This window comes from Lagenorhynchus albirostris, chromosome 1 (assembly GCF_949774975.1).
Source record: "Lagenorhynchus albirostris chromosome 1, mLagAlb1.1, whole genome shotgun sequence".
Lineage (NCBI taxonomy): Eukaryota > Metazoa > Chordata > Mammalia > Artiodactyla > Delphinidae > Lagenorhynchus > Lagenorhynchus albirostris.
In genome coordinates this window covers 123,484,821-123,494,019 of record NC_083095.1, presented here as the reverse complement: position 1 = coordinate 123,494,019, position 9,199 = coordinate 123,484,821, and positions in this window count along the sequence as shown.

Below are 9,199 nucleotides of genomic sequence, written 5' to 3'. Positions count from 1 at the left end.
CTTTGTAGATGTAAGTTTAGGCATATGTGTCTTTGAGAGCGTGGGCATATATTTGTCACTAATATGTTGGTGAGTCTCTGAAAGCATGTATGTCTGTCTACTTATATTTGTGCAGAAGCATTCATTCACTCAATCTTCAATTCATTCATAAAGTGATTTGCTCATTTACTAACAGACATCTTTAAAGTGCTTGTGCTGTGACTGGGCCCACACTGGCACAGGGAAGTTAGAGAGGTGTCTAGGGTGGCTCCTAACATTTGAAAGACCCAGAGCAAGAGCACAAATGAAGGCTTACGTTCATGTCTAAATATTTAAATAAGGCAAAACAACAAACGGCTAAATAAAAGACTCAATCCTAATAACTGGAGAGCTGGGTTTGCTTTTGAATTCCTAGCTCCTCTGAGTTTTGTGCTGGAACACAGCAACACAGAGCAAGTGGCCCAGCCTCTCCTTCCCCATCCCAGCTCCATCCTGTACCTCGAGGGGCCTCGCATGCGTGCGTGACTCCTCACACATTGCAAACTCCATGCATACACCCCACCCCCTGGCCACCCTTTGGGCCTAGGGGTGCCCACACCATTGGCAAAGTCTGCCCATATGGCTCTGAGCAGGAGATAATAGGGTCCCATGTACCTGATTTGTAGTCTAGGAGTGGGGCATGGGCTCCCAGTTGGCCCATCCTCTTGACTCCATGGACTTCTCACTGTGTGGGATGGAAAGGGCCAGAATAGAGCCAGAGTGTGGCCATCTAAAGGGTAGAGCTGGGGACTTCCCTGGCGATCCAGTGGTTAAGACTCCACACTCCCAATGCAAGGGGCACAGGTTCCATCCCTGGTCAGGGAACTACAATCCTGCATGCCAAGTGGTGTGGCCTAAAAATAAAATAAATAAAATTAAATAAAATAAAAACAAAATAAAATAAAAAAGGGTAGACCTGGAGTAAGGACCCTTCTTGCCTGTTTCCTCATGGAGCTGTGTCTCTGCATGTCTGCCTATGTGGTTGTCTGTGTGTGGCTATATATGTGTTTCTCTTTGTCTTGTCTTCTAGAGGGCAGAGCCCACAGCTTTTCTCCCACCGTTCCCTCACCTGACTTAGTGAAGACTTAGGGCTGTGAGACAGGCTGGGGTGGTGGGAGGAACACTGACCTAAGTCTGAGCCACTGTCCTATGCTCAGCTCAGACTCTGTGATCTGGCCTCAGTTTCCTCATCTGTTAGAATGGAGAGGTTGGATGACCATGTCTTTAATTTACAGGCTTGCTTGCTTTACGGAAGGAGTAGGATTGATTTCCTGAGTTAATTACTTTCTAGAAGTTCAAATTGGGAATGCCTAATTGTAGATGGTCTATGTTCAGACAGAACCAGGTTTGAATACCAGCTTTGCCATATGAGTTGTGCCTCCTTTAGAGTTACTTGATCTCCCTCAGGGTCGTTGTGAGGATTGAATAAGATAAATGTGTGTAAAGCGTTGAGCACCGTGCCAGGCTCACAGTAGATGTTCAAAAAACGTTAGCTTCTGTCCTGATATAGGGTCTTCCCAGCTTTCTTACCTTACAGATTCTGCGTTAGTAGACATGTTGACTAACTGAGATAATTGGAACCACATGTTTAGGGATTTCTGGTGCTATGTTGGTTGGGGTGAGGGGAAGACAGTTGGGTGAGAAAGTCTGGCCCTTTCTTAAGTGCCTTCTAAGAAGCCGCTAACTCAGATCTGTGTGTGAGACGCTCCCTCCACCCCATTCTCTGATGTGGACCCTTGACATTTTCTTAGTCTTACGAAAAGCACTATGAAACACAGATTCAATGCCCTCTTCTGACCTGATTCTTCCCTGAGCCCATCCCTGGTGTCACAAGACGCTGAGCTAAGTAGGATCAGGACACAGGGAAGAGCTGGGTCAGGTAAGGCCTCAGGCTGCCTGACATGTCTGGGCCTGTCTGACCAGCCCCAGTAGTGGGCAGACCCCTCTAGGCGGAGGGCACCTGTCTTCCATGATTGATACTCCTGGGAGGGTATCACTGTGCTCCTGGCGCAAGTGGCCTTAGGATCCTGGAGCACTGGGGAGACCTCCAAAACCCCTGTCCCCTCAAGTCTTCTAGAATGGTGAGTTCCAGCAGGAATAACACGGAGAGGGTGGGGGGAGGGCAGGTGACAGCATCTGTCAGCCAGGGCAGGTGGGGGTGACCATCTTGGGAATCCCCTGCAGCCTGTGAAAACTGGCAGCTCTTGGGCTCTCCTGAAATATCCCTGACCTGAAGGGAATGAGGGAGGGGTTTAGGGCCTAGCCAGGGTTGCTGAGTTGAGAAATGCTCTGAGTATGAGCTCAGGTGGCTAAGGCCCTGAGGGAGGCCTTCACAGAGAGGGTCTGCCCTAGAGGTCATGCTGGCCATCCCTCTGACTCCCCACACAATGGGTGTTGGAGAATTGGTTTGATGATCTCCCAGCTCCAGGGATGACTGGGAGGTGGGAGCAACTTAACCTGCAAAAGTCCTTATGGGGGTTATTTTGATATCCCCCTGTCATCACTGGGCTGCTCTATTTGGGGCCAGAATTGGGAATTTTCCTCTTTAAGAAAAAATTGAAAACAAGGGCGCAAGTGGGTTGAGTCCAAAGTAATGTGTTTAAGGAAATTTCTGCTTCATGCTGGCTAGGACAGGAAATGTCTGGTCAAAGAGCTGCTGACAGCCAGGGTCTCTGTAAGTAAACAGACCGCCTCCGATGGCCCCCCTGAGCTCATTTCCCTCAGCAGTGTGTGAGGAGGCTGATGTCATTGGAGCAGGGCCTCCTGGTCATGGAGTTTGTTGGTGAGCAGGATGGAGGCCCAGTTATTGCCGGCTGGCTAGCTGCTGCTTCCCAATTACTGCAAACAGCTGCTTCCCATACAAGCCGTTCTGACACCCTCCTACACATACTCATCTGTGACAGGACTCCAGCCATAACTATGACCCCACAGCTGGGGGTGTTCCTGGGGAAACTCGGGATTAACTGTGAAGTCCCCAGCTTTCATGCAAGGCCTCTTCTTCAACCAGAGCTGGGCCTCCTCTGGTCTATGGAGAGGAGTACCTAGGTTGGGTTCAGTTGCAAGGAGTGGCCTCTGGAATTACAGGCCCATGTCCTGCCCCCGTGGTGAGCTGGCAGTGGCAAAATGCACCACCACCTGTCTCCTGGGGCCAGACAGCCAGGTCCATTGGGGGAGTTTCCATGAGCGAGGGCCCAGGTCAGGGGAGGCTGGGAAGTGGGGTGGGGAAGAAGCCACAAAGCTCTCTCTGTGTTTCCTGCACAGGCTCTTCCTAAGCACAGCAGTTGCCAGGTAAGGCTTTTATGGGGTTTGGAAGCCCTGCAGCAGAGTTGCTGAGGACTAGCTGCCAGAGGTTGGGTCATGCTCTGTAGCTTTCCCCCTATTCACCCTGTACCACCCTCACTTTACCTCCTGGCTGGGCAGTGGGGAGCAGTGAGCCTCCAAGTAGACAGGTGGCCAGAAGCTTCTTGGGGGTGGGCCGCGGCTTTTCATTTCTTTGTGTCCCCCAGAATCCTGACTTTACAGGGGACTTACCAGTCACAGAGACCCACCCCACAGAGCAACCAGTCCACTCAAAGCCTACCTGACCTACCTCAGGCTGACTGAAAACCTCAGACTGGGACTTCCCTGGTGGTCAAGAGGTTAAGAATCTGCCTTCCAATGCAGGGGACGCAGGTTTGATCCCTGGTTGGAGAACTAAGATCCCACATGCAGCGGGGCAACTAAGCCCACGCGCCACAACTACTGAGCCCGTGCACTCTGGAGCCCGCGCACCACAACTAGAGAGACGCCCGTGCGCTGCAACTAAAACCTGACACAGCCAAAAATAAATAAATGAACAAACCCCAAAACAAGCAATAAAACCCTCAGATTGACCAGCAAGCTCACAGAAGACTCACTGCCTGCCTGATGTGCAGCTTGACTGACGAATAAGTCTACTTATTCAACAAGTAATAATTGAACACCTTGTTTGTGCCCAGTTATGCTGGGTGCAGGGGATATAGTGAACAAGACAGAAAAGTTTCCTGCTCTTAGGGAGCTGACAGTGAGTAAACAAAACAATGACCGAGTGTGGTATATATATTATGAAGGAAGTAAACAGGATTCTGTGGGGGAGAGTATCCATCAGGCCCTACCCTGCATATAATGATCAGGGAAGACCTCCCTGACACATAATCTGAGAACTGGGGGATGAGAATAAGAAAAAAAACACAAAAAGAGCCTGTGGAAGAGCTTTCCAGATAGAATGAAAAGCAGTGCCGAGGCCTTGAGATGAGGAAGAGCTTGGTGTTATCTTGGAATAGCCAGAAGACCAATTTGACTGGAACATGGTGAGCAAACAGAGGGCGGCATGTAGATGAGGTTGAAGAGGAGGCCAGAGCAGACCAGACAGGGCCTTGTAAGCCTCCGTAAGGATTTAGGTAGGTGTGAGGGGAAGGCCCTGAGGACTTTAAGCAAAAGCGTGACACATACTCAAGAAGAAATAGATAACCTGGATAACACTCTTGTCTACTATAGAGATTGAATTTATAGTTTCAAATCTTCCCACAAAGAAAACTTCAGACCCAGATGCCTTTACTGGTGAATTCTCCCAAACATTAAAGGAAGAAAAATTACCAATTTTATATAAAATCCTCCAGGAAATTGCATAGGAGGGAATACTTCCCAACTCATTCTGTGAGACTAGCATTACTCTGATACCAAAACGAGACAAAGACATGCCAAGAAAGCAAACTACAGACCAATATGTGTCATAAACATAAATGCAAAAATTTAATCAAAATTCTAGCAAAGTAAACACAACAATACATAAAAGGATAGTTCATCATGACCAAGTGGGGTTTACTCAGAAATGCCAGCTTGGAGAAATGTTTGAAAATCAATTAATGTAATTCACAATATTAACAAACTGAAAAAGAAAAAAAAATCACCTCAGTAGATGCAGGAAAATGATTTAACAAAATCCAACATTCATTTTTGGTAAAAACCCTCAGCAAAGTAGGAGAAGAAGGGAAGTCCTCCAATCTGGCATCTATGAAAAAACGAAGGCTAACACATAATAGTTAATGGTTAAAGACTGAATACTTTGCCTCTACAATTAGTAATGAGGCAAGAATGTCTGTTCTTACTACTTCTGTTCAACATTGTACCAGAGGTCCTAGCCAGTGCAATATAGCAAGAAAAATTAATAAAAGGAGAAGAGGGACTTCCCTGGTGGTGCAGTGGTTAGGAATCCGCCTGCCAGTGCAGGGGACACAGGTTCGATCCCTGGTGTGGGAAGATCCCACATGCCGCGGAGCAACTAAGCCCGTGCACCACAACTACTGAGCCTGCTCTCTAGAGCCCGCGAGCCGCAACTACTGAGCCTGCGTGCCACAGCTACTGAAGCCCATGTGCCTAGAGCCTGTGCTCCTCAACAAGAGAAGCCACTGCAATGAGAAGCCCACGCACCACAACGAAGAGTAGCTCCCGCTCGCCGCAACTAGAGAAAGCCCACGCGCAGCAACGACGACCCAATGCAGCCAAAAATAAATAAATTAAATAAATAAATTAAAAAAAAACAGGAGAAGAATAACTGGGTCATATGGGAGGTATATGTTTAACTTTTTGAGAAATTGCCAAAATGTTTTCCGAAGTGTTTACACTATTTTACATTCCCACCAGCAGTGTAGGAGAATTATAGTGTTATAGCATGTGCCACATGCTTTCTAACACTTGGTAAGGTCAGTCTTTTAATTTTAGCTTTCCTAAAAGTGGATGTGTAGTGGTATCCCATTGAATTTTAATTTACATTTCCCTGATAGCCAAGGAGCATCTTTTCATGTTCTTATTTGCTATTTGTATATCTTTGGAGAAGTGTCTGTTTAAAGTTTTTTGCTCATTAAAAAAAAATTTTTTTTCTGTCTTCCTATTGAGCTGCATATATTTTAAAATATATTCCAAATACAAATTCTTTCTTCATGTATTCCAGGCCTATTCTTTCTCCATGTATTCTAGGTCTGTAAAGAGGTTTTTAAAAAATACGTTCTAGATACAAGCCCTCTGTTGGATATATGTTTTACAAATATTTTCTCCAAATGGTGGCCATCTTTTTATTTTCCTTGTGGTTTCTTTTAGAGAGCAAAAGTTTTAAATTTTAATGAAGTCTAGTTTATTGCCTTTTTCTTTTATTGTTAGCACTTTTTGTGTCATATCTGAGAACTCTGCCCAACTCAAGTTTATAAAGATTACTGATGATTTCACAGGTGTATACATATGTCAAAACTTATCTAATTGTATACTTTAAGTGTACAGTTAATTGTATGTCAACTATACTGCAATAAAGTTCAAAAAACTGCAACCTGATCTAATTTTTTAAACTCATTCTGGCTGCCGTGAGGAGAAGGGACTTGGGCGAGGTGGGGTAAGAGTAGAAACTGGCGGTGGTTAGGAGGCTGTTACAGTCATCCTGGTAAGAGGTGCTGGTGACCGTGGAAATGAAGAGGAGTAGACATATTTGAGAAACATTTTGAGACCTAAATAACAAGACTTACTAACACATAAGATATGAGAGAAAGGGAGAAATCTAGGATGGCTACCACATTTCCAGCCTAAGTATTGAGTGGCTGGAGATGCCTGGCCAGGGAGATTTGGGGGTGGAGATGGGAGTGGAACCAAAGTCCTCTTTTCGTCTACCTGTGAAGATGGCTAGGCTTCATGAAAAGGGTCTGGGTGGAGATAAAATTTGGAGGGTATTAGCAAATAAATGGTTTGGGTTTTTTTGTTTTTTTTGTTTTTTTTTTTTGCGGTATGTGGGCCTCTCACTGTTGTGGCCTCTCCCGTTGCGGAGCACCGGCTCCGGACGCGCAGGCTCAGCGGCCATGGCTCACGGGCCCAGCTGCTCTGCGGCATGTGGGATCTTCCTGGACCAGGGCACGAACCCGTGTCCCCTGCATCGCCAGGCAGACTCTCAACCACTGCGCCACCAGGGAAGCCCTATGTTTTGGTTTTTTGGCCATGAGGCATGTGGGATCTTAGCTCCCCGACCAGGGATTGAACCCACACCCCCTGCATTGGAAGTCTTAACCGCTGGACCGCCAGGCAAGTCCAATAAATGGTCTTTTAAAGCCACGTGAATGGATGAGATCACATAGGAAGAGAGAATAGGCAAAGAAGAAGGCTGAAAACTGAGACTTTGGGCATTCCAACACTTGGAGATTCCCTGAAGGAGCCAGTAAAGCTGATCAGGAAGGAACAGCTACAGCAGGACCCAACCATATTAATTTCCTGTTGCTGCTGTGACAAATTACCACAAACCGGTGGCTTAAAACAACCAGAAGATTGTTATCTCACTTCTGGAGGCCAGAAGTTCAAAATCAGATCACTGGGCTGAAATCAAGGCATCGGCAGGGCCGTACTCCTTCTGGAGGCTCCAGGGGACGATGCATTTTGTGACTCTTTCGGCTTCTGGCAGCTGTTGGCATTCCCTGACCTGAGACCTCATCACTCCGATCTCTGTCTCTGTGGTCACTTACTTTCTCCTCTCTTGTCCACTTCAAATCTCCCTCTGCCTCACTCTTCTAAGGACGTTTGTCATAGGATTTAGCATCCACCCAGAAAATCAAGGATGATCTCCCCAGGGGACTTCCCTGGTGGCACAGTGGTTAAGACTCCGTGCTCCCAATGCAGAGGACCCGGGTTCGATCCCTGGTCAGGGAACTAGATCCCACGTGTATGCTGCAACTAAGGAGCCTGCCTGCCGCAACTAAGACCCAGCACAACCACAAATTGAAAAAAAAAGGAAGATCTCCTCATCTTGAGATCTTTAACTTAATTATATTCATAAGGATCTTTTTTTTCTCCCCCCAAATAAGTGACATTCTTAGGTTCTGGGGATTAGCAGGTGGACGTATCTTTTGGGAGCCATTATTCAGAACCACTGTACCAACAGGCTGACGGACTAAAGGAGTGACTAATTGAGTAATGCAAGATGGCAGAACTTCCTGTGCCTGGAAGAGGGACCAAGGAAGTCAAGTATAGGGCGCAGAAGCCTAAGCTAGAGATTTAGGACTGAGGCTGCTGTTAGCTTGATCATGTGTGTGGGAGTGTGTCATGGAGAGGGGAAGTACCGCACACAAGAATTTCCCAACCCAGGTTTTCCTGGTGGCACAGTGGTTAAGAATCCGCCTGCCAATGCAGGGGACATGGGTTTGAGCCCTGGTCCGTAAAGATCCCACATGCTGTGGAGCAACTAAGCCCGTGCACCACAACTACTGAGCCTGCGCTCTAGAGACTGCGAGCTACAACTACTGAGCCTGAGTGCCACAACTACGGAAGCCTGCATGCCTAGAGCCCATGCTCCACAACAAGAGAAGCCACCCAATGAGAAGCCCACGCACTGCAATGAAGAGTAGCCCCTGCTCGCTGCAACTAGAGAAAAGCCCATGTGCAGCAACAAAGACCCAACACAACCAAAAAAAAAAAAATTAAAATGAATAAATTAATTAAAAAAAAAAAAAGAATTTCCCAACCCTTCCAGACCGGACTCAGCATCTGGCAGGGGCCATCCACGCGGGAGCCAACGTGACTGTTAGATTACAAATCTGTTCATATCACGCTCCAGTGAGTGACCCTTCAACAGTTTCCTGCAGCTTTAGGCCAAAGACAAATATTCTTACCTGCCTACAAAGTCCAGGGGTCTGGCCCCAGCCCACCTCTGCAGCCTTGTCTCACACCTTCCTCCCCTGCTATCTGCCTCCAGACACGCTGGCTGCCTCTTGGTCACCTTGCCTCCTGTTGAAGGGCCATGGCCTATGGTTTCCTCTGCCTGGAAGGCTCTTCTCCAAATCACTTCATGAAGTTCGCATCCACTAATGCTTCAGATCTCAACCCAGATGTCTCCTCTTCAGGGAATTCATCCTTGGGTCCCTGGTCCAGGTCTTACTAATGTGTAATACAATTTCTCATGGCTCCTTGTACTCGTCTTCCATAGCACTGTCAAAGTTTACAGTTATGTACATATTTGTAATATTATTTTATTAGTGTTTAGATCATAAGGGAGGGTTTGTATAACTCACCACTCTATCACAAGTGCCTTGTCCACTGCTTGGCACACAGAAGGAGTGTGTGGTGGTTTTAAAACATGTCTGCAAATTTTTTGACACCCTTCCCAGCAAGGGATACAGTCTAATTGACCTCCCTTTAA